This window comes from Gopherus flavomarginatus, chromosome 3, assembly GCF_025201925.1.
Source record: "Gopherus flavomarginatus isolate rGopFla2 chromosome 3, rGopFla2.mat.asm, whole genome shotgun sequence".
Taxonomy (NCBI): domain Eukaryota; kingdom Metazoa; phylum Chordata; order Testudines; family Testudinidae; genus Gopherus; species Gopherus flavomarginatus.
In genome coordinates, this window is record NC_066619.1 from 61,554,509 (window position 1) to 61,581,556 (window position 27,048).

At 41.1% G+C, this 27,048-nt stretch overlaps 1 protein-coding gene across 5 annotated transcripts in view; it reads right to left on the bottom strand.

Moving 5' to 3' along the window:
• Positions 1-27,048, bottom strand: part of MCTP1 (multiple C2 and transmembrane domain containing 1) — a 543,194-nt gene that overhangs the window by 379,018 nt on the left and 137,128 nt on the right. Inside the window, exon 1 of one of the 5 annotated variants that reach the window (XM_050943877.1) lies at positions 4,192-4,304. The exons of the other annotated variants lie outside the window; for them this stretch is intronic. The gene's annotated coding sequence lies outside the window, so the exon portion shown is untranslated. Of the gene's footprint in view, positions 1-4,191; positions 4,305-27,048 lie in introns of those variants that run through there. 5 annotated transcript variants of the gene reach the window in all.

Below are 27,048 nucleotides of genomic sequence, written 5' to 3' on the forward strand. Positions count from 1 at the left end.
CCCTGCTAGTCTGCCACAGGTTGCTGAGTCCATGTCTCTGCAGCTTAATTTCCCCACCTACCCTGTCATGTCCATTTAACAGGAGAAAGCTGAGCAAACATTGATCAGAAGATACCCTTTTAGTGGGGTCAGAGAGAAAAAAGGATGATGCAATTAGGCCCCCAAACTCCTCCCTCAAACAAATTTTGGGCAACTATTAGTGGTTTTCTGATAGTTTTATCCCTTCTAAAAATAAAATTAGAAAAAAAGAGTGGCCCCACCCTTTATTAGCAAATGAACAAACATTCTACAAAATATTCCTGAGGAAATATTTTTTATCAGCTTATTCAGCTTGTTGTGCAAATTGTTAGTAGGCTTATTCATCCCATGTGAATGTTGTGCAGAGTGCTGGCATTATGGTCCTTTCTGTTAATCTAAATACCCATTGGCTATTTATAAATTAAGCAACTTTTTTAAAAAGACTTACAGAAGTTCATATGTTATCACAAGAAAGACAGTGAATATTCAACATGGTAGCAAATCATGAGAAACCTCTTGGAGGCTAACAATTTAAAATATATTACAGATACAAAAGCTAAACAATGATGTTTGGTTCTAAGAGTTTCCTGACCCCTATTTGTTTCTCTCATGTTTACCTTAGAATCATAGAATATTAGGGTTAGAAGGGACCTCAGGAGGTCATCTAATCCAACCCCCTGCTCAAAGCAGGACCAATCCCCAGATTTTTACCCCAGTTCCCCAAATGGCCTCCTCAAGGATTGAACTCATAACCCTGGGTTTAGCAGGCCAATGCTCAAACCACTGAGCTATCCCTCCCCCCAAAAGTGGCATGTGGAGTACAGACACTTGCACACCCAGCTAGCACTGGTACAAACAGCAGTGTACTGAGTCAGTGCTTAGGTGAGTAGTGTAGAGTGTCCTACAAGCCTAAATCCTAGGGCATAGGATTCAGGATAGGATAGGCCTACACACCCGGGTAGTGCCTCCCATGTTTGCAGTGTTATTTTTAGCAGTGTATTGGCCTGCTGTCGGTGCCTTTCTCCACCACAGTGAAAGACGCCGGGAGCAGGAGGCAGCAGTGAAAGTCTCTGGCAGCTGCCTGCAAGGAGCTACCAGAGCCTTTCCCTGCTACTCCCTAACCTCCTACTGGAGCCTTTCACCACTGCCTGTAGTTACAGACCGGAGTGAGTACAGACACAGCTTGCCTTTCCTAGCTGCATGTTTCCTACACTCTGACACAAGCATAGGCAACAGTAGACAAGGAGAGGTCATACAGCTGTTTTCTGTTTCTTTTGAAGCTCAGAATAAACAATAACTTTATTATAAAAGCTGGCATGTGGTTAAATCTATTCTCTTGTCGCCAGTCTGCTAGTTCTGGCAGGCTCTGGTAGAACACTATTGCAGCTAATGATTCAAAAGTAGTTTGTCTGCTTTTTTTTTCCTGTATAAGACTATAGTGTGCTCAAGATATGCATAAATGCTGAAAATTTTTCAACAAGCTAGAGAAAGCCTATATTGTAGTGTCTGTGCATGCTGTTAATTTAACCCTCTCCCCCAGCCCCGATGTTGCCAGTGTTCACCAATGCCCAAGGCCACTCTTTCTGAAGGCAGAGGCTGTACCACTGAAAAGAATGTAAGACATATTTCATATGTTTATACAGTCATGTGTAAGCTTGATAGATGTACAGCATGTCACACGTCTTCAGGCAAAAAGCAAGTAGTTAAATAGCCAAGAGCTTCAGTTTTTAGAAACACTAACAGAATGGTCACTGTATGTTTCAACACTGCTGATTTCATCAATAAAATAAGCATTGTGGGAATATTAGTTTCTACCAAGCAGTTTCAACAAAACAAATCAGGATTCGTCTGAGCCATAGTGCTGCCAATAAGTTCAAAGAATACAAGTGAGAAAATACATCAGAACATAAAACATGATCAGTGTTCATGTTTCACTTTCCTCAGAAAAAGACTAGTATTGTTTTAATGTAAATCATACACCATGAAAGCCTGACTCCAGACTTTCACACACAGTATCGCATATAACTCATAAATCCAAGAGATGGTGTCTTCAAAACAAATCTCAAGGTGAAATTCAACACTAGAGAAACAATTTTTTTTTCTGTGGAATTGTTAGGTGAGAGGGATTCTCTGGGGTCTCATGAGGCCAAATATATTGCTGGTGTAACTCCAATCAAGTCAGAGTTACACAGGAAAAAATACAATGCTCAAAGTCTTCCACAGAATCCAAAAAAATCTCCAATCGCACTTGAATTCAAACAAATCCCATGAGTACCATCATTACTACTAGTGGAAGAATCTACTTCTTTAAGCAGAATTAATGAAAAAAAACTCTTGAAATAAATTAGCTGACCCTTTCACATGTGTAAAAGTATTCAGTTCTCAGTATAGCTGAAGAGTAGGGGCTTCCCTGCCGTTTTGGCTAAAAGGATTATTGGGAAGTTATAGGTGTGTGTGAAGGAGCAGATAGACTGCAAGGAACTAGCTAACAGATCTTATAGACTTCCAAGCCAAAAGCTGTAGTGCTCTTATGTAAAACAAATATCTAAGGGCTTCAAAGTCCATGAAAAAGCATATGATTTTTTTTTAAAATACACTTTTCCCCAAAATGAAGTTTGAGATTCTATAATCACCTTCATGTGCCAGTTAAATACAAAAATCATATGTGCATTTCCTCATCACTGTTCAGTAATCTGAAAAGCATAGTGCCAGACACGTTTAGTGCTAATCAATTTCTGCGGTAACTAGAATTCTAAACAAATTAGAACAAACTTAAAACACAAAAGGCCTCTGATTTGCCTGAAGAATGGAGGATTACACACTGCTAGTTGTATCATAAGCACTGCATACAAAGCATAACTCGTTCAATATCCATAGACAGATGTCATGTTTATGCCCGTGAAAGATCCAAAACTGAGAAACTTCCTCCAAAAAAATCTCCAATCGCACTTGAATTCAAACAAATCCCATGAGTACCATCATTACTACTAGTGGAAGAATCTACTTCTTTAAGCAGAATTAATGAAAAAAAACTCTTGAAATAAATTAGCTGAATTTCTCAGATCCAAAACTGAGAAACTTCCTCCATTTCAAAGGTGACATATATATATGTTTTTATATATATATATATATATATATATATGTATAAAACAGTAAATGTAGCACATCATTTTCTCAAGTTCACCTTGAATAGCCATAAGTTAGAAAAAATAATCATAGTTTGAATACCTGAATCTCCATACTACAAAATAAAATTGTCATCTTATTTTAATTAATAGAGATTACCCATAATTATTTGCTACTTTTAAATTTAGATTCTAATGATATATAAGAGAATAATATTTTAGCATTGCCTCTTTAAAATGGAAGATATAAATATATTTAAATTTTTCTTTTAATCAAGTACTCTACTACAGTATAATCAAATTAACTCAGTAAATATATGCCTGATGTTTACAGCTACTAAAAAAATCTAAATAAGAGTGGTTATTCTAAAGGCAGTTTCCTTACAAAATCAATATAGTACTCAGCAGTATGCAAGTATATTCAGCAACTGAGGAAGTGAACTAATTATCTTAACTATATTTTAAACATAAATAACTCAATTGGTAACTAGATAAACAAGAGTTCCTCTTAATATGGAGATCTTAATATGAGCATACTAAAGGTGAAATTTCACCACTGTCTTATTTTCTGACTAGATCTCTAATTGCATGATCACAAACACACACTGTAGGATGACAAAAAAAAAATCTCAGTTTCATAGTTCCTAATCTATAAACAAACATGATGCTTGAAAGGGAGAAACAATGCACATTAAAGTGATGTATTTGTTAATATAGATAATGAGTGCTATTCCTTCCCACCTACAGCATTCTGAACTTGAGAAATGCATTCATTTTTCTGACTCTACAATATGCGCATATTTAAGGAAATGTATAGTTTTCACACACACACAAAAATCCATTTAATCATTTTCCAGAAAAATTATCTGTAAAAGTACTTGGATTTCAATAAAACAGATGAGAGAGCCTTTGCTATTTGTGTAAGAAAAAGAACATAGTATTACTTGATATATAATATTATACAGAATTGATTTAAAACAAGATGTGATCTAATGCGAGTCACTAGAGCATGTTACACTTCACAAAGATAAGCCAAAAACTTTCTTACCTTATTGTACCCAAATGGGAAAGTTTCTCCAGTTTTCAACTATCTAGCATAGTGGAACAGGAAAGAACAGACCATCTTTTGCTTTACAAAAGGTACCTGCACATCCACAACTAGCCCTTCTGAGATGACAACAGCTAAGCAATACTGTTCACCTCCAGCTGGCAGCAACAGCCTCTTTGCAAATACCACTTGCTTGCTTCTATGAACTGCAGCTACTCAGAATGAAAGTAAGGGGAAAATGTGATCTGTGAATACTGTTGCTTCATAGTTGAGTCATATCCTTTGAAGCTATCTCCCCACCTCAAAAGACATTAAGAACTGTCTTTTCCTCCAACTCTAAATGCTGAATACAGAGTGTACAGAAAATGAGTTAGGGCGTATGGGTTTTATATATACATAAAATTAAACATGATCCAAACATTTACCTGTTAAAACATTCGTTTTACTATTTAGCATGTTTCCCACACAGAATTCATGTGTGTGATCACATATACCATAGAAATAATCTAACATAGCAAAAGAATCTGTAGAAAAAAAAAGATATGTACTATAATGTTGACCAGACATGAGGTTACAAGCTTGCCAATGTGAATAGTTCCAGTCCAGTATAAAAAGGTAGAAGTCAAAGACACTAAAACTGTTTATGAAAACGAAATACTTTGAAAAGTGTCTTTTTAAAAACATCTCAGACTGTTAACATATATTTTTTCTTAATATATCCTGAACTGCATTGTCATCATCTTGTGACAGTAAAACAGTTGTCTCCTCTAAGTCAGGGCTATTTATTTTTTCAACTTTGTCAATATTTCTACACTTGTTATATACAGCGCTGCTGTAGCTGTGTTGGTCTTAGGATATGAGAGAGAAAGTGGTGAGGTCCAGTAAAAAGATATCACCTCACCCACATTGCCTCTCTAATTTTCTACATTAAAGTAATTTCAGAGTTAAAAATTTAACATTGAAAACAAATTAAAATACCATCTAGAAGATTAACAACACAAATGAAATCTTTCTACCAAGGAGAAAAAAGATGGATTTCGTGCTGAGTATGGGGGCATAAGAGAGTGGAAAAGAAAGGGTTGAGGAAAAATCCTGAAGGAAAAGAAAGAAAGCAAACATGGATTTTTGGTTGAATATGATGCCATATAGTCACATTAACAGAAGCATTCCGCTGCTGGATATCATTATCTGCATATTCCTAGAGCCTGTCCAGTTTTTTATACTATTGGTAGACTATTGCACTGATTTCTTAATCTTCGCTCTGGAAAGAATATACTTTTGTTTCAGTTTAGTTTGGTGAGGGAGGAAGTGTTTTGTTTTTGTTTTATTAAAACAGGTCATTTATGATTTACTATTTGGTTTACATTTATCTTTTAAAAAAAATGAAAATTGTGTGTTTGTATCTTAGTGTACTGCCTAGAGAGAACACTGTATCAAATAATTCTGACTCTTAAAATTTATTGCTATTCTTATTTTGCTGAGGGGAAACTGTAGCACATAAAACACTGTGCAACTTACAGTATGAGTGTGACCATACTTGCATGCAGAGGAAGTGGAGGAAAGAGAGATGCCTTTTACTTTAAAGTATTTCCATTATGTGTATTATTGATAAAGAGCCTGATTCTCCACTTGCTTACACTTGTCTAAATGAGGAATGACTCCACTGAAGTTGATGAATCTGAACTGATATAAAAAGTGCAAAGAGAATCAGGCTCCATAAACGTGAAGTCCTTGCTTTTTTACTTGCTTGGCATAATTCTTGAGGGATCTCATACAAGATATTTATATCTCAAAGCACAGTGACCACAGGTAAAATATTATCTCTTCTGCAATATGGATACGCAGAAAATTTGTAAAATTTATTTTAGACTCTAGCCAAAAATAAAAACACTATTCTGACTCTGGAATCCCTCAGCACATCTTTTGTCCCAATCTCAATGGTGAAAGAAATGCCACACTAATTTCTCAGTTAATTAAGCGCATAATAAGCAACATTCAAAAATGAGTTCATTTTATAAATTGCATCTTCTATTCCTCAAGTCACAAACAGCACAAAAAACAACTAAACTACTTTAAACTTTTAGTTTTCCTGCTCTCTAAAGTTCATCTCCCTGAAAACTCATTGATAGTCAAGGGATATCTATGATAATTTTAAATAGACAGTCTACCAAAACATCCAAATTTCTCTTTTGCTCCTCCACTACAGCTGGCACGAGATCAGTGGAATAGCCAACTGCCTAAGGCAGAAGAATATTTGGTATCAAACCCTAAAGCATCCAACTTCTGCAATTATGAAAAGCTTTTCCACCATTCAAATCACCCCATCTTTTTCTCACTTAGTTTTGTCTTATCACTTCAGAAAGAAAGAGAGAAAAATAAAATATTCCTCCAGCATTAACTTCATCTCAAGGTGGATTTTAAACTTGGTCTTCCAGTTATGACTGTGAGGCGCGCACACTTTCCAATTTGCCTAAGGAAGCAAAAATTCTAAAGACATTCCTATATCTGAGACTGCTTTAGGGCATAAGTCAGTCATCACCTTGGCAGATAAAAGTGAGCATTTCCCTACCACCAATCATGCTACAATGTTACTTCCTCAGAAGCACCTTGTACTGACCATTGCTGGACACAAGATACCAGATTAAATGTATCAGCCTGATGGCAATTTATTCCTACCATGTGTTCCTAAGAACTTTAAAAATGAACACACCAAACAACACGAGAAAGATATTACATAACTGTTGTTTTGGGATGCAAGAATTCCTCTTGCAGGTAAAAATGCATTTTTCTAAACCCTTCATCAATACTTCACTAATAGAATCTGTATAACAATTCCTACCAATACAAACAACAACCCTATAATCTTACCTTTAATTTAACATCTGCCAAAACAAGACTAGTAACTCTAGTAGGCAGAAAAACAAAATGTAATTTTTAAGTCTCACCATGGCCTCATTATTTTCCACCCAACAAGATGACAAGGCTGACACCCTTCTCCCTCCCCACAAACTCTCAGTCCCCTGGACATTAGTCCTCTCTACCTCAAGGGCTTTTGAGATACATTGTCTGATACACCTGACAAAGGTAGTCACCAATAAAATTTTCTTAGGACTTACCTTAACTAGTCAAACAGATGTCTGTCAAACAGAGTCTTTGACAGATAGAACTAAAAGAAAGCACCCAAAGACACAATGAACATCCATCAAGAACTGTCTTCTTCTGGGTTACAACAGAGACACATTTTGTAAGAAGAGAACTTTACTGCTGTCTCCCTTTGCAGACTGTCCCATTAGAGTAATGTATGGAGTTTTGGGCAATTGAAAGGCCCTCAGCTAAAAATATGGAAACACTGGAAGTAGGAGGAAGTCATCTAAACCAAATTTCAATAACCCAGATCAACCTGTACATTGCAAGCTTAGACTCATGTTCTCTTAGGCTCATCAAATGCTCATCAAACCAGGCGATCCAGTAACACCACAGTAGTCCCTCGATGTGGTTGCACATAGTTTCTGAATGTAGCAAAGATAAGGTCTTACCCAGGTTTCCTCACCAAGCTAAAGCCTTAGACATGTCTCCAGAGGAACCCAATGAAAGTTTTGTAACCAAGTCAGAAGACAATTGGATCATAACCAGGTCCCCTGACTTGGTCATACCATAAATGGAGGTCTCTATTTTCCAGAAAAAAAACAGTGAGGAGAAAGAGCATATGCATTGCACTTCTCCAGAAAACAAGATGGTACTTAGAGCTCTCTTGCATGCCTGGATCAGCTGAAGTAGACTGAACTCTTCATGCAGAAAGTTGGGGGAAATATTTCCCTTTGGGCAGGCCCTTTTGTCTATTAGCATATAACAGCAATTTAGACTCATTCACTAGGAGCACTGATTGGCATGGAATAGGACATTTGCCATCCCTGGCAGGAGATTTCTCTCCCCATTGACAGAAACTGCAGGAATAATTCCACAGATGCAGGAGAGGACTGGTACTCAGGAGCTCTGGGTTCAGTTTTTATTAACTCTACTGTGTGATTTTGGGCATGCCACTTAATCCCTCTGTGCCTCAGGTATTCATCCATAAATGGAGAATAATAATAATACTCCTGTACCTCATATGGATGTCATGAGCATAAATTCATTTTTTGTGATGCACGCAGATACTACTGTGATGGGACCAACGTAAGTATCTACACAGACAAGATTTACTTTTGGTTCCTCTATTTACATAAGATACAGCCAAAATGTTGCCGAACATGACTAGAGCTCACAGGTGCGATCAATTCATCTTAAGTACTAAAACACTCCTCTTACTATTCTCACCTCAAAGAATTTTACAAAGAATCTTTCTATACTTGAGAGTAAAAAACAGGTACTGGATGAAAACTACAATAGAGAGGAAGGAAAGCAGTCTGAAGATATAAAAAATTGGAGCAATATCATTACTACTGTTGCCTGCTACTCAAAACTCTAAGACAGGAAAACCCATCTCTTCTAGTTTGCTAGATACTGAGGGTATGTCTACACTACAAAATTAGGTCGATTTTATAGAAGTCGATTTTTAGAAATGGATTTTATATAGTCAATTGTGTATGTCCACACTAAGCACATTAAGTAGGTGGAGTATGTCCTCACTACCATGGCAAGCATAGACTTATGGAGTGGTGCACAGTGGGTAGCTATTCCACAGTTCCCGCAGTCTCCGCCGCCCATTGGAATTCTGGGTTAAGCTCCCAATGCCTGATGGGGCAAAAAACATTGTCACGGGTGGTTTTGGGTACATGTTGTCAGTCGCCCTTCCCTCCGTGAAAGCAACGGCAGACAACTGTTTTGCGCCAGACACCAGGGCAATTAGAAGAGCACAGCAAGGCACGCTGCGCATCAGAGAGGCTTTGAAAACCAGTTTCATGACTAGCCAGGCTTTGGTGTAACAGTTGTGTGTATTTCTCCTTGATGCAAATCCACCCCCTTTGTTGATATTAATTCCCTGTGAGCCAACCACCCTCACCACTTCAAAATAAAGTAACTACTGTTTTGAAACCATGCATTCATTCTTTATTAATTAAAAAAAAAAACAGACAAGGTAGCCTGGATGGGGTGGGGGAGGAGGGAAGGACAAGGCCACATTGCTTATTGGAGCCACAATAAAAATCAAACTGTTTGACTGACAGCCTTCTGTTGCTTGGGCCATCCTCTGGTGTGGAGTGGCTGGGTGCCCGGAGCATTCCCCCCACCACGCATTCTTGGGCAGCTGAGTGAGGCGGCTATGGAACTTGGGGAGGAGGCATGCGGTTATACAGTGGATGCAGTGGTCTGTGTTCTTGTTGGCTTTCCTGAAGCTCCAATAGTTGCTTCATCATGTCCATTTGGCCCCCCATTAGCTTCAGCATTGCATGCTGACTCCGCTCTTCACACTCACTTAATTCTTTCCTGGTCTCTGCCACTGAATGCCTCCATGCATTAAGCTGTGCCCTATCAGTGCGGGAGGACTGCATGAGCTCAGAAAACGTCATCACAAGTGCGTTTTTTCACCTTCTAATCTGCGATAACCTCAGGAATGGAGATGATGGGGGAGCACAGAAACATTCTACGCTCTAGGATTCTGGTGGGACTGCATGGTCACCTGTGCTGCTGAGTTCGCCACACTAATCAGACAGAAAATTAAATTTAAAAGTTCCCAGGGCTTTTCCTGTGTACCTGGCTAGTGCATCGGAGTTCAAAGTGCTGTCCAGAGCGGTTACAATGGAGCACTCTGGGATAGCTCCCGGAGGGCAATACCATCGATTTGTGTCCACACTACCCCAAATTCGACCCAGCAAACTCGATTTTAGCACTACTCCCCTCACCAGAGGTTGATCATAAGAGCTCTTGTGCTGAAGTGATCCTCCTTGAGTCAGCTAACATCAGTTTTAGGCCCAGTTCACAATGACAGTGTGGCACAAAATGATCACGCTACATTGAAAAATATGGTCCAAACAGCTCAGAAAATTGTTTAACAAAGCTTAATTTTTCCTGGTGAATTTAATATAATAGCTCTGAAGTTTAGGGTCTAATTTAGTAAATTGTATCTTAGAAACAGTATGAATTTTAAAATGAGAAATTACTATAGATTGGTATTGCAGATTTGATGAGCGCATCTCTTCAGTGCACTGAATTTTCATATTAAATTAAAGCAATTATTTTTAGCAACATGATGTGGCACAATATTTGCAAAACAATATTTTTAAAACATTTAACAAAATAAAAGTATTTTGACTCATGAAAAGTATATTGTAGAGACATGAATGAAAAATTGTTTAGTTTTTTCTTTAGTAATCCCATTATTCAACTTTCACTCTGTGACTCCCTATCATTATAACGGGGCAGTATGCAAATAGAATAACGTGGGAAGTCATATTATGTTCCATATATTTCTCATTTTTAGAATGTGCCTATCTTCTTGGTATCTAAAGATAGATGTAGTTACTTTATGTTTTTGTATTTAAAGCTTTTTCCAATATTTATTTTAAATCCTATATATGGTATATAAAAGATTTGAAATCTTATTTATTCTCCAAGCTAAATCAGGCACCTAGCATGTTTAAAAACTAATAACTTCCATGAGACAGCAAACAGATAAAGGATATAATATAGCAAGTTGTTTTTTAAATGTACAATCTTCACTACATGTACATAATTAGACCAAAACAGATTGTGTGCTAAAGTACATATTTGTGTATTTCAGATTAATTTTGCTTTTGAAATCAGCATTTAAGCCAATAACAATCTTCAGTCAGAGTTAAAGGCATAGTCAAGCAAATAGATTACAGAGTTTAGTAAATCACTGTAGTAACAGTGTTATCTTAACCTGAGATAGTGGAATACCTTCCTTGAGCTAAGCAGGTAGAAGAGCATGGTTCTGTTTGCCTTGAAAAAAGTTTACAACTTCCTTTGAGCATAAGTTTTTCAAGGACTTACTGTGCCATTCATAAAGAAAATCTGTGTGTTCTGCAGGACTGTTGTAACCTCACATCCTGATTTCCCTATAAATGAACCACTGTCACAAGCAAATTGTGCAGCTGCTAGTGCAGGTATGTACAGAAAATATTTCTCAGGCCAAGGAAAGGAAAAGAGTGAGTAACCAAAACACAAACAATTTAAAACCCATATCAATGTACAGTTGACAGTGTATTTCTGTAATGCAATAAGAATCAAACTAAATGGGTAGTGTGTGGTTTTAAACTGAAAAAGGAGTTATCCTTTTGGGCTTCCTTTCCTTAATTTGTTAAAAGTTATTTTCCTTCAGTTGATAATACTTGTACCTGAAAACACACTTGTACAGGCATTCAGCTGAAGACTCACTTCTTTATAGCAAAAATATGGAGATTACAGAGTTGGTCTCCTGGTAGCAGAAGAATAATTGTAAGTTTTGGGTCTAATTTTCCAGAGGTGCTGAGCACTAACAACCTCAATTAATCAATGGAAAATGCAGGTGATCAGCACTTCTGAAAATCAGACCTTGTTTGTTCAGGCTCCATATATATGATCTCTTGGAACAAAAATGGAGTGAATGCTGATGGAGTAAATGATAACTTCTACAACCAAACAAAATTCTCCTCGGTGAGCTGAGTCCAAACAAAAATTGCCTCAACTTGCTTTGATCCACCGGAGTGTGCAGCCCTGCCCCCCGCTCAGGGGATGCTTTACTGCATTATAGTAGAATTAGTGTTATATCGGGTCACATTATATCGGGGTAGAGGTGTATCAATTTCATAAACATAGCTGTATTTGTGACATAGTTTTGTCTAGGCCCTCCCGTGAGGATGTCCAGATGAACCAATCATTTAAATAAAGATAGACATGGATAGCTGCACATCTGAGATTTTAGGGTATCACTGAAAGGAACTTTGTGAATACTCAAAGTGCAGAAGATGGGCTAAATGGATTGTTTGTAATGGTAATGATCTCTCTTCCACAAAAGCCATAGGTATTTTCAATGCCAAGGTGTGAGTGAGATGTGACAATAGGCATCCTGCCAACGGAGAGCCCCAGACTTTTGTTTTTCTGTAGATAAAAAGAGGAGATAATGGAGCTATGCTAACTGCACTAAGTTAGAACTTTATGGTGGAAGAGTTGAACTTCTCAATATTTAGAATGGGTCAGAGATTGGATCAGAAGAGCACCTAGAATAAAATCCCTTCCCCTGAAATTCCTGGGGAACCACCTCTGTGACGTCCAACTCTAATAGCAAACAAACTTCTGAACTTCTTCGCTGTTTGTTAGAATTGTTTGGTTTGAAAAGAATACAATGTAGATGCCAATGGTATGGCTGGTAACAAATTCTTTTTGTAAGGTATTGAAAATCCCCAGAAGCCTTGCAGGAGACCTGGTGTCTTTCAGTTTCTCTAGAACATCATCTGTTGTAGAGCTAAACAGCCCTTCACCATCAGATGGGAAGTCTTCTATCAAGGTTCTTGTTTCCAGAGGAAGTCCAGACAAACATAGCCATGAGTAGTGCCTCAAAGGAATGACAGATGGTACAACTCCAGAAGCCACATAGATGGTATTGGAGGACATGCTCAGGAAATGCTTAGCAACTAAGTGAAAGTCAATGTGGTCCATTGGATAGATCACTGGACTGGGACAGAAGACCTGGATTCTATTCCCAATTCTGTCACTGGCCCACTGGGTGACCTCAGGCAAGTCACTGTCTCAGTTTTCCCCTTCCTGAAAATAGGGATAACAATATTGTCTTCCTTTGTAATGTGCTTCGAGATCTACCAATGAAAGCACTGTTATAAGACCTAAGTCTTAATTATTAACTGTCCTTTGGTAAGTAAGATTTTGGCCTGTTCTCTCTGAACTTCCAGCACAGACTGGGCAAAGAGTACAATCTTATTTCATAAGTCATATTGATATCTGAACATTACTGACTGGTAGTTTGCCACTCACAGACTCACCTAGTGTCAGACAGGAGTATATCTTTCTACCTAGAGCATCTAGCTTTTGACCCTATCTATCTGAAGGGCTACAGTGGACTTGACACCTTTTAGCGCTTTGAATGGCAGCTGCTACCAACAATGGATAAGTCTGCAGGAACAAGAAACCCTCAGGATGCAGGTGGTATAACAGGTCTGCTTTCTCAGAAATTGCCAGTCCAAAGAATGGGTTTAACCAGGCTAGAATAAATGGTTAAAAACCAAGCAGAGGCTACTCTAGAAGTATTATCCCCAATTTAAAGACAAGGACATGGGGAACTAAGGCACAGAGAATGAGCAGGTTGCCCAAATTCCCGCACAAAGTCTATGGCAGAACCAATAATCAAACTGAGGTCAAACCAATAAAATCAAACCCTTGGAGGCATTCCTTCCTGCCTCCACTCCTCTCTCTGCACAAGATCTCACTGATTTCTTCCAAGACAATTGACAGAATATGACAAAATTCCTCCTTCCGTCAGCTTGCCTCCCCTTCCCCTCCTATAACTCTCACTGCCTTCTTCTGTCAGAGACAGAAGTGTCTCATATGCTCTCCTCCTCTAACTCCTCCAATTGCCCCAGTGACCAAATCCCATTCCAGCTCCCAGCCTCCCTAGGACCCACTCTCATCCCCTACCTTACTCTTCTCCTGACCCTATTGCTCTCTTCTGGCTCTTTTCCCTTCACAATACAAGCATCATCTAGTCTCTTCCACCTTAAAACACCCCATCTTTGACCCCACATGTCTCTCCAACTACTGATCCTTCTCACTTTAACCTCTAAGCTAATAGAAAATGCTGTTTACAATGGCTGTCTGGAATGTCTCTACTCCAATTTCATCCTAGACCCTCTCCAATTCTGCTTCTGCTCCTTATGCTCCATTGAACCGCTCTTGCTGAAGTCTTTAATGACCTCGTCTTAGCTAAAGCTCAGAACCAGTACTCCATCCTCATCCTTCTTGACCTGCTAACCAACATTATTTCATTGTTTCCTTGTACTCCCTATCTGGCTGTACCCATCTGTTATCTACCATCTTATAGTTAGACTAATCTCCTTCGGACGGAGAGGTGTCTTTTGTTCTGTGTTTGTACAGCACCCAAGCATGACAGGGTCCTAGTCCTGACTGATACTTCTATGCACTACAGTAATATAAATAATGAATAAGTCACATTCCAGTGCCTTGTTCTAGTAAATAAAAGGAAACATGAACTTGTAATTAAGGCACTGGTCTGGGGCTTAACATAGGATATCAGAACAGGATTGGTAGAATCAGTTTCCTAAAATCTATACAAACGAAGTATTATGGATAATGGTCATTTATTATATATGGTATTTCTGAATACTCCCAAGGGGAACATGAGATGCAATTCTTGTTTAACAACATATAACAGTTATTCAATAATACTTCAGACTTGAGCTAGGATCATTTAATTTAAAATAAGAAGATATTAAAACTATTCAATTATCTAGGAGTAATCTTAAGCAGAAAAATATTCTCTCTCATTTGGTTCCTATTTCAGTTTTTCTGCCTAGAAACCACTCCTTTTAGTACAGTAACTCCTCACTTAACGTTGTAATTATGTTCCTGAAAAATGCGACTTTAAGCGAAACAATGTGAAGTGAATCCAATTTCCCCATAAGAATTAATGTAAATGAGGAGGTTAGGTTCCACTGAAATATTTTTCACCGGACAAAAGACTATATACATATACACACACACATATACACAAACACACACACACAAACACAGAGTATAAGTTTTAAACAATTTAATACTGGTACACAGCGATGATGATTGTGAAGCTTAGTTGAGGTGGAGGAGTCAGAGGGTGGGATATTTCCCTTACTGCTAAATGATGAACTAGCAATTGGCTGAGACCTCAAGGGTTAACTCTCACTCTGCAAGGCAGCAGGAATGGAGGGAGATATGCGCATTTCCCTGAAGTACACTGCCTTGTTAATTAGATCAGCTTGCTACAAGCTCCCTCCCTATGGAAGATGGGGTAAGCAGGGTGCAGGGGGAGGGGGACACACTGACATTAGCCCCCCTCTTCCTTCCCTTCTCCCCCACCCCCCCCCCAGCACAGCAAGCAGGAGTCTCATGGAGCAGCTCCAAGGCAGAGGGCAGGAGCAGCATATGGCAGTAGGGGAGGGACTCAGCTGAATTACAGGCAGCTGCTGCACAGGGAACTTAGGGGAGCTAATGGGGGGAGCTGATGGGGACTGCCAGTCTACCATGGTTCCAAGCCCCCAGCAGCTAACTGCAACGGGCTGCTCTTCCTGGAAGCAGTAGACAAAGCAGGCGGCTGCCAAACAACATTAGAAGGGAGTATTACACAACTTTAAATGAGCATGTTCCCTAATTGATCAACAACGAAACAATGTTAACTGGGACAACTAAGGGAGGAGTTACTTGTAGTACATTTATCCATATAATGAATGTTTATTGTACCCTTACAGACTGATAATTCTATATGTTCTAGTGTACTTGAAAAAGCCTAGTCAATACTGTAAAACTATAGATGGCCAAATTACAAGAGGCCAAGAGGAGAGTTTGCATCTGACACACTGGTCTTTGTTTCATTAGCACTTGGCATACAGTTCCATATTTTCAATCTTTGTGAACTAAACCCTCTGTGCATTTCTGCGTGCTTCTAACTTGCACGTGCACAATGTCCAATGCACACATGTATGTATGTTTAAGATTTGTACACACCACATACGCCCAGATGGGTCCATCAGCAAGTCAGGATATAAAAAATAGTTTCCATGCACAATTGAAATTGTGAGTCAGTTACTCAGTTCTATACAAAAAGTTGTTTATGTATGTTGAAACTTTACTGAAATATACTCTATTCTCTCTAGTAGACAAAATCACCACCACTTCTTAGTATTTTGTTTTTTCCATTAGTTCCTCAAGAGAATATGTATCTCTGCCAGAACTTCTCTGGACAGTCTCCATATTTGGTACTATATTTGTAAAAAGAAGCTTTAAATAGCTATTCAAGGCAACCCTCATGGTAGGGGGAAAGCTCAAGTCACAAGTGTAATAGTAGCTTAACATTAGTTCACATCTGACATATTAGCCCTCATGCTTAGGGTTACTATATTTCACATTCCTAAATAGAGGACACTGCTGAGGGAAGGAAGAACTGGAGAGGAGTACAGCATCCTCCACTCTCCAACCACCCAGCTCCAAAGATAGCTCAGAAGTAAGGGTGGCAATATCATACCATCCCACCTTTACTTCTGCACTTTTGCTGGCAGCAGCACTGCCTTCAGAGCTCAGCACTTGGCTAGCCATTGCTGCTCTCCAGCTACCCAGCTCTGAAGGAAGCGCTGAAGGGTGGCAATACCACAGACGTGATGTCATATTTGAAAGTATCTTCCCAGATGGAGATCAGAGGACCCAAAACCAAAACAAACAAACAAAAAGGTCATGTCTGGGAAAATCCAGATGAATAGTAACCCTACTTGTGCTCTGGAACAAGAGAATCCTGAACAGGAAGAGCCTCCTAATTAACTTTCTCTAAAAACGATTCCCCACCAGAACATCTACTGAAGAGGTCATGGAGGAAGAGGGAGAAATCCTTTAAAATGCCTGACATTTTACACAGCTTCAATAAAGCATCTTTAAAATTAGAGGAAAGAGTTTTGAAGTGAACATACGCAGAAGGCAAATGACAGATTCTTTATTTGTAAAAATGTAATTATGTATTAACAGAGACATTATCTCCCCAAATGCAAATGGAAGCTGACACTTCATTCTATCAAGAACAAAGAAAGTCTTTGTATAAAAATCTGTAAAACTCAGAAAAAGTAAAACAGACTCTGGGAGCTCACTGAACATACCTACAAAATAAGAGCTATCAAGTGACACGGAGGAGCTAGGAATGGCTAGTAAATGGCCTCTGTTGTGGGGTCCAACAGAAAAAGTGTGCACCATTAATCAATGTGGACACATGGGCAAAATGGGACAGATGCGTTCATGGAATTAAGCAGTAAGTTTTTTATTAAATTTTAACACAAGAAGGGTGCTACCTGCCCATCACTGATACTGTCATAAACAGATAAGTAAGAGTTAATAGAACAGAAGTACTTCATATCTCTCTTGCCTGTAAAGGGTTAGCAAGTTCAGTGAGCCTGGCTGTAACCTGACCAGAGACCAATCAGGGGACAGGATACTTTCAAATCTTGAGGGAGGGAAGTTTGTGTGTGTGCTGTTAGAATTTGGTTGTTGTTCTCTCTGGGTTCTGAGAGTGACCAGACGTGCAACCAGGTTTCTCTCCAATCTCTTTGATACAGTCTCTTATATGTCCAGAATAGTGAGTACTAGGTAGATAAGGCGAGTTAGGCCTATGTTTGTTTTCTTTATTTGCAAATGTGTATTTGGCTGGAAGGAGTTCAAATGTGTATTTTGCTGAAAGGATTTTAATTTGTACTTGTATAGTTAGGCTGGGAGGGTATTCCCAGTGTCTATAGCTGAAAGACCCTGTAACATATTCCATCTTAAATTTACAAAGATAATTTTTACTGTTTTTTCTTTCTTTAATTAAAAGCTTTTCTTAAGAACCTGATTGTTTTTTTATTCTGGGGAGACCCTAGGGGACTGGGTCTGGATTCACCAGGGAATTGGTGGGGAGAAAGGAGGGAAGGGGGAGAGAAAGGTTAATTTTCTCTCTGTGTTAGGATTACTTTCTCTCTCAGGGAGAGTCTGGGAGGGGGAGAGAGAAGGAGGGGGGAAGGTGAATTCTCCTCTCTGTTTTAAGATTCAAAGAGTCTGAATCACAGTGATCTTCCAGGGTAACCCAGGGAGGGGAAGCCTGGGAGAGGCAACGGTGAGGGAAAGGGTTTACTTTCCTTGTGTTAAGATCCAGAGGGACTGGGTCTTGGGGGTCCCCGGGCAAGGTTTTGGGGGGACCAGAGTGTACCAGGCACTGGAATTCCTGGTTGGTGGCAGCGCTACAAGTACTAAGCTGGTAATTGAGCTTAGAGGAATTCATGCTGGTACCCCATCTCTTGGACGCTAAGGTTCAGAGCAGGGGATTATACCATGACAGATACTCTCCTATACCAAGCATTTAATTGGTTCCAGAGCAGGGCTTGTAGACCTCTTACCATATAACTAGGGGCCTACCAAATTCATGGCAGTGAAAACATTTCACGGACCATGAAATCAGACCTTCCCTATGAAATCTAGCTATTGGAATGTAAGCAGAGTCAGGATGAGCTCTAACCTGACATCTGGTGGTGAACTGTGGTGAGCTGTGGAAAAGAACTTCAGGGGCTGATCTAGTTTGCATAGGCACACCCACCCCACCTAGCATGAGCCCAAATGGTCACTCTGGCTGCTGTGGGATCTGCAGTTTCTCTGTTATTGGGGCAGGAAGAATAAAGCGTTGTTACCCTGATTTTGTGAATCAAGGACAATGAAACTGTTTTATGACAGAGAGACTCACCATCAACTAAGTAGCACTTGCTAGACAAGGGACATGGGTTCCAAAACCCACTGAATTGAGAGAGGTTGGGGATAAGTATTTGTACTTGATAGTATGGGCCCCTTTTGAGGGCCTGAAATACCAGTTGCACCTCCTTTTCTCTCTACTGTAGAATAACAGAGCTAATTTTAGTTCCATTAGAAATCTAGTTACAGGCTGCTGAGCTGAATTCATTTTGGGCTAATAGTACACCAGCACTGAGGCTCCCCTGCTACCAGCTGAAATCACTAAAGAGCCAAAATTACTGAGTACTGAAATCACTGAGTGCTGAGGGGGGGGCCTGAAGATATGTTGCTGAGCAGCTGGTGGAGCAGAGCAGTTTGCAGGATAGCTGGCAGAGCAGAGCAGTTTGTGGGATAGCTGAAGCGGAGCAGTTCGCGTGACGGCTGGAGGAGTGGAGCTGCTGGCAGAGTGGTTTGCGGTGAAGGCTGCAGCGGAACCCCATGGAGAGGCAGGGCCGTCAGCCTCGTAAGGTGCCCCTTAATGGCGCCCTCCTCCCCTCCGCCCCTTGGGCTGGGAGGTAAAACTCTGCAGATAAACTTTTGAACTCTGGGGCTGCACTGACCAGAGACAGACACTTTTGGGACTCTGGGTGATTTTTTTGGGTTGCTGGACTTAAGATCCTGAGGGAAAAAGGATACTGCCAAACTTACTTGGGGGAGTGGCTCTTTTGCTCATCGTTTGTGTTATGAATCCTGTTTGTGGTGTTTCCCCAACATAATGATGCATTGTTTCCCTCCTTTATTAAAAGGATTTTGCTCCACTCAGACTCTGTGCTTGTGAGAGGGGAAGTATTGCCTCTTAGAGCTGCCCGGGGACTGCTCTAAGTCACTAGGTCACTGGGTGGGGGCTCGAGCTGGTTTTGCATGGTGTTATTGAAACAGAACCCCTAGATACTTAACCTGGCCCTTGCTGCTGCCAACTCAGATGGGCAGAAAGGTTACAGGAAGGAAAGGGCAGGGCAAGAGACCCCTATCATGCCCCAGACTCCCCTGCATGGCTGCTCTTGGAGGGAGATCAGACCCACCCTCCAAGTACCACCCCTAGCTGCAGGAAGTTCCATGGCTGCACTGCCTTCAGAGGGCATGGTCATCCTAGCTGCTAGTCCTGGCCAGGCTGGAGAGGGACGGAACTTTTCTCCTCTTGCACAGCTCGTCTAGGCAAGGAAATCAGACCTGCCTCTAGATACCACCCCCTTCACCCCACGGCTTCAGGAAGCTCCATGGCTGCTGCCTTCCGTTCCGTGCTGCATTCAGACAGCTGCAGAGCTGCAGCTGGGGGAGGTACCAGGAAGGTGGGTTTGATTCTCTTCACCGCAAGAGTCATCATGCAGGGGAAGAGGAAGTCCCATCCCTGCCCAATCCTGCCAGGACTGGCAGCTAGGAGCCCCTGGCTGGGGTCTCCCAGCAGCACAGGAGAGATCAGACCCATTTCTAGGAACCTCCAGGGCTGTTACCCAGCCCCAGAGCTTCCTGCAATCGTGGGAGGTACCCAGAGGTGGGTCTGAGCTCCCCCACAAGAGCAGCCATGCAGGACAAGAGCACGTCCAGTCCCTCCCCAGCCTAGTCAGAACTAGCAGCTAAGAGCCCATGACTGGGACGCTTCCAGCAGAACAGGGGAGATCAGACCCACCTCCTCTGGGAACCTCCGCTCAGCTCTGAAGGCAGCGCAAAAAATAGGGTGATATTCCCATGACCCCCTGACAACAGCTTTGCGACACACTACAACCTTGTTTTGGGTCAGGACCCTTACAGTTACAACTCCATGAAATTCAGATGAAACATGAAAACTCTATGACCGTGAAACTGACCAAAATGGCCCATGAATTTGGTAGGGCCCTACATATAACCCATAATTCAGAGTAGCTCTCCTCAGCCTACCCACCCCCCACCCCAGACTCAGCTCTCTCTGAGTCCTAGCACCCTCGCCCCTCTCCCCATCTAAGAGGGACAGAGGGTGGAGCAGGGTGGAGGCCTTGGCCCGCAAGGACCACAAGGTCTGACCTTGGCCCATGAGGGCAACAAGATCTCACCCTATCACATGAGCCCACAGCCCATCACCAAAATCCCAGGTCTTTTACCTCTGGGAACAGTTCATTTTATTTTCTTAACCACCTGGAAACTGGCTACAAGTTGTGACGAATAAAGAACTCCACCCCAGTAACTCAGCTTGTTTACCTTAACCCACAATATCCCCCACCCAGTGAGCTAGATGGGTGGCATTTTTAACCACTGCAATCTCATTACCTGAAATGACAGCTTTTTATAGCCTTCTACTAAACAAAAATTAATATAAATGTTCCTTTGTTTTTATGGGATGTAACGATGCTGGTTCTGGAGGGACCCAAGAGTGCCAGTTCAGGACAAATTGCTTAAAACAGGGCAGTCACAGTCCAAGGCTGGGGTTTTTCCACCTCTTAGGCAAACCAAACCAGCCAGACCAAGAGGACTTTGGTTTCACCCCACTGGCTAACCACAAGTCACACAAGCAATTCCCTTAGACACTCCAGTTTCCCAGTATCACCACCAGTGCCACTCATTATGGGGACAAATGGTTATGAAAACCAAGACCCCAGTAAAAGAAAAAAGGTTCTCTCGATCCCAAAGGATCAAGCCCCAGACTCAGGTCAATATATAAATCAGATCTTTCCCACAAATCATGCTGTTGCCAATCCTTTAGAATCTAAAATCTAAAGGTTTATTCATAAAAGGAAAAAGATAGAGACGAGAGCTAGAATTGGTTAAATGGAACTAGACCTGATCGGGAGAACAGAAGGGTGTGCTGTCTGCCAGGGGCTAAGATACAGGATGTGGACCTGAGACTGAATACGATCTTAGCGGGAGCGGGAAAGAATCCGCTGATTATCCTTCATGTGGGAACGAATGATAGGGCTAGTTACTCGCTGGACTGTATCAAGGAGGACTATGCCAGACTGAGGAAGACGCTCAAAGAAATCGAGGCTCAGGTGATCTTCAGTGGGATTCTGCCAGTTCCTAGAGCGGGGCGACGAAGGAGTGACAAGATTATGGCGATCAACAGATGGCTCAGGGAGTGGTGTTATAAGGAGGGCTTTGGGATGTACGGTCACTGGGAAGCGTTTACGGATAGACGACTGTTCGCTCAGGATGGACTTCATCTAAGCAAGGAGGGAAATAGAATTCTAGGATGGAGGCTTGCCGACCTCATCAAGAGAGCCTTAAACTAGGAAGTTGAGGGAGATGGTTGGGAGATGTTCGGAAGATCTCCACGCCGGAATATAACCTGGAGAGGGAAGTAAACAAAGTGAGAGGGGATACCCTTGCGGTCCCAAGAATTGATCCAAGGAGGAATAGCGGAGTAGAAACCAGAGTAACGGGTGATGCTGGTGGTAGAAGGTCTCTGCATGACGGGGGAAAGAATGTCACTGACGCCAAACGCCGAAAATTAAAAGGTCTGTACACTAATGCGAGGAGCCTAGGTAACAAGATGGAGGAACTGGAGTTACTGGTGCAGGAAGTGAAACCGGATATTATAGGGATAACCGAAACCTGGTGGAATAGTACTCATGACTGGAGCACGGGTATTGAAGGCTATGTGCTGTTTAGAAAAGACAGGAAGAAAGGCAAAGGTGGTGGAGTAGCCTTGTACATCAATGATGAAATTAACTGTAGCGAAATAAGAAGTGATGGAATGGATAAGACAGAGTCTGTCTGGGCAAAAATCACACTGGGTAAAAAAGCAACTAGAGCTTCCCCTGAGATAGTGCTTGGGGTGTGCTATAGACCGCCGGGATCTGATTGGGATATGGATAGAGACCTCTTTAATGTCTTTAATGAAGTAAACACAAAGGGGAAATGTGTGATTATGGGGGACTTTAACTTCCCGGATATAGACTGGAGGACGAGTGCTTGCAAGAATAATAGGGGTCAGATTTTTCTGGATGTGATAGCGGATGGATTTCTTCATCAAGTAGTTGAAGTACCTACGAGAGGGGATGCCATTTTAGATTTGGTGTTGGTGAGCAGTGAGGACCTCGTAGAAGAAATGGTGGTAGGGGACAACCTTGGTTCGAGTGATCATGAGCTGATTCAGTTCAAACTAGATGGAAGGATAAACAAATGTAGATCTGGGATTAGGGTTTTCGACTTCTCGAGGGCTAATTTTAAAGAGTTAAGGAAATTAGTTAGAGAAGTGGATTGGACGGAGGAATTAGTGGATTTAAATGCGGAGGAGGCCTGGAATTACTTTAAGTCGCAGCTGCGGAGACTGTCAGAAGCCTGCATCCCAAGAAAGGGGAAAAAAACCATGGGCAGGAGTTGTAGGCCAAACTGGATGAGCAAGAAACTCAGAGAGGGGATTAGACAAAAGCAGAAAGCTTACAGGGAGTGGAAGAAAGGCAGGATCAGTAAGGAAAGCTACCTTGGTGAGGTCAGAACATGTAGGGATAAAGTGAGGAAGGCTAAAAGCCGCATTGAACTGGACCTTGCAAAGGGAATCAAAACCAATAGTAAAAGGTTCTATAGCCACATAAATAAGAAGAAAACAAAGAAAGAAGAAGTGGGGCCGCTATACACTGAGGAAGGAATGGAGATTAAGGATAACCTAGGCATGGCCCAACATCTAAACAAGTACTTTGCCTCAGTTTTTAATAAGACTAGTGAGGAATCTAGCGATGATGGAGGGATGATAAACGGGAATGTGGATATGGAAGTGGATATTACCGCAACTGAGGTAGAGGCCGTACTTGAACAGCTCAATGGGACGAAGTCGGAGGGCCCGGACAATCTCCATCCGAGGATATTAAAGGAACTGGCGCGTGAAATTGCGAGCCCATTAGCGAGAATTTTTAAGGAATCGATAAACTCGGGGGTTGTGCCATATGACTGGAGGATTGCTAATGTAGTTCCTATTTTTAAGAAAGGGAATAAAAGTGATCCGGGTAATTATAGGCCTGTTAGCTTGACGTCTGTAGTATGTAAGGTCTTGGAAAAAATTTTAAGGGAGAAAGTAGTTAAGGACATAGAGGTCAATGGTAATTGGGACGAATTGCAACATGGATTTACTAAAGGTAGATCGTGTCAAACCAATCTGATCTCCTTCTTTGAGAAGGTGACGGATTACTTAGATAAAGGAAATGCGGTAGATATAATTTACCTAGATTTCAGTAAGGCGTTCGACACGGTCCCACATGGGGAACTGTTAGTTAAATTGGAAAAGATGGGGATGAATATGAAAGTTGTAAGGTGGATAAGGAACTGGTTAAAGGGGAGACTCCAGCGGGTCGTATTGAAAGGTGAACTGTCAGGCTGGAAGGAGGTCACTAGTGGAGTCCCTCAAGGATCGGTTTTGGGACCGATCTTATTTAACCTTTTTATTACTGACCTTGGCACAAAGAGCGGGAATGTGCTAATAAAGTTTGCGGATGACACAAAGCTGGGGGGTATTGCTAACACGGAGAAGGACAGGGATACTATTCAGGAAGATCTGAACCACCTTGTAAACTGGAGTAATAGAAATAGGATGAAATACAATAGTGAAAAGTGCAAGGTCATGCACTTAGGAATTAATAATAAGAACTTTGGATATACGTTGGGGGCGCATCAGTTGGAAGCGACGGAGGAGGAGAAGGACCTTGGGGTACTGGTTGATAGCAGGATGACTATGAGTTGCCAATGTGATACAGCTGTTAAAAAAGCAAATGCGATTTTGGGATGCATCAGGCGGGGTATTTCCTGCAAGGATAAGGAGGTGTTAGTACCGTTATATAAGGTGTTGGTGAGACCCCATCTGGAATACTGTGTGCAGTTCTGGTGTCCCATGTTCAAGAAGGATGAATTCAAACTGGAACAGGTTCAGAGACGGGCTACAAGGATGATCCGAGGAATGGAAAAACTGCCTTATGAAAGGAGACTCAAAGAGCTTGGCTTGTTTAGCCTGGCCAAAAGAAGGCTGCGGGGGGATATGCTTGCTCTATATAAATATATCAGGGGAGTTAACGTTAGGGAGGGAGAGGAATTATTTAAGTTTAGTACTAATGTAGGCACCAGGACGAATGGGTATAAACTGGATATTAGGAAGTTTAGACTTGAAATTAGACGAAGGTTTCTAACCATTAGGGGAGTGAAGTTCTGGAACAGCCTTCCGAGGGAAGTAGTGGGGGCAAAAGACTTTTCTGGCTTTAAGACAAAGCTTGATAAGTATATGGAGGGGATGTTATGATAGGATCGTTAATTTGGGCAATTAATCTTGTATTACCACCAGATAGGTCTGCTCAATGGTCTGCGGGGAGATGTTGGATGGGATGGGAACTGAGTTACTGCAGAGAATTCCTTCTTGGGTGCTGGCTGGTGAGTCTTGCCCACATGCTCAGGGTTTAGCTGATCGCCATATCTGGGGTCGGGAAGGATCAGCAGGGGCCCTGGAGGTTTTTCGCCTTCCCCTGCAGCGTGGGGAACGGGTCGCTTGCTGGTGGATTCTCTGCAGCTTGAGGTCTTCAAACCAATTTTGAGGATTTCAAAAACTCGGTCCTGGGTTAGGGGTTGTTATAAAATTGGATGGGTGGGGTTCTGTGGCCTGCCTTGTGCAGGAGGTCAGACTAGATGATCATATTGGTTCCTTCTGACCTATGAGTCTATGAGTCTATGATTACATACAGTAATGGCAAAGTTCTTAGTTCAGGCTTGTAGCAGTGATAGAAAAAACTGCAGGTTCAAATCAAGTCTCTGGAGTACATCCATAGCTGGGATGGGTCCTTAGTCCTTTGTTCAGAGTTTCAGTTTGTAGCCAAGTCCCTCCAGAAGTAAGAAGAAGGATTGAAGACAAGATGGAAAGGAGGCATCAGCCTTCTATAGTCTTTTCCAGGTGTAAGAACACGTCTTTGTTATTACTGTGGAAAATTACAACAAAATGGAGTTTGGAGATGAAAATGAAAGGTCCAACTAGTCCAGTGGTCGCCAGATCACAGAGGCTTCTGCCATAGGAGTACCTCATACAATGTATGGGGGTTAGTGCTAGCACACAGCAAAGGCTCATGACAGGTTTACCACAGCTAGGCTATCACTGACAGTCCACTCAAGAAAGGCTTAAAACTGGAATATCATGGGTAAATTGTGAACAGGAAGTCAGGTGAGTTGACAGACCTGTGTAGGGGGACTTGTATACACTTACTCATGTTACTTGTAGCTACTAGTTAGTACTTTTAAACGAACTAATGAAATTAGCCAAAAATAATTTAAAAAATTTAAAAGCATTAAGGCTTTTCAATGCAAAATTTTATTTTAATTGAATTAGATTGAGTACAAAATAGGATTTTAAATTATTTCAATAGTGATTTTAAGTACACTAGCCATACATTTTCTCTCTCTTCCATTTACAGTTGAAATGATGACAACAGTCACAACTATCATATCCATTTTTGTTCTGCAGTACAGCTGACTGGGGGGAGGGAGAAGGGAAATGAGATTTTTCAAGTCTCTACATCCAGCTAGCTACAAAACAGAGAGGCTAGAATTCCTGCTATTATTCCACTATGTGAAGGAACACAAACAGCTATATGTTGCCACTTCCATGGGAGTGTCATAGAATTCTTTTAGCCTTGCCATACAACAGGGGTTGACAACCTTTTAGAATTGCTGTGCTGAGTCTTCATTTATTCACTCCAATTTAAGGTTTTGCATGCCAGTAATACATATTAATGTTTTTAGATGGTCTCTTTCTATAAGTCTATAACTAAACTATTGTTGTATGTAAAGTAAATAAGGTTTTTAAAATGTTTAAGAAGCTTCATTTAAAATTAAATTAAAATGCAGAGCCCCCCCGGCTAAAGACTCAATCTAGCCCAGGATGGTTAGATTACAAATGATTTTAGATAGCTTTACAGATAATATTCTGTCCACTCTGTTTTGCATACTGCTGAAAATATAAAAAGCTCACTACATGGAGAGTTAAACATACACTCCAAGGAAAACAAGTTTCTCAGAAATATAGGACGCCCATCTGGAGCCTTGTTGTTCCATCTTACCTTCTACTTTGTTTTTTGTCTTCTTCAGTACATCAAAGACATCACTTCAGTGAGAATGTTATAGTTAACCTTCAAGACTTTCCTTTAATTATATCTGTAGTAATAGAGGATGAAAGCCAGGATCTTGGCATTGCACAGGAACAGCATCTAAAAGCTTTAAAATAACTAATTTAAAATTCAGAGAGACAGATGTTTCAAATCAATTTTACATCAGATTTTAAAACTTCCCAACTGAAGGATCTTCTTCCTCATACCTAGCTTTGCCCAATCTAAACTAATATGGACAGAATTTACGATAATCTCTTTGAGAAGCCCCTATAAAATGGAGGTGTCAGCTACCTCATTTCTAGTAAAGGATGCATGTTCATCTCAATTTGAAGAAGGATAAGACAGTAATATGACCAGTTCCCAGGGG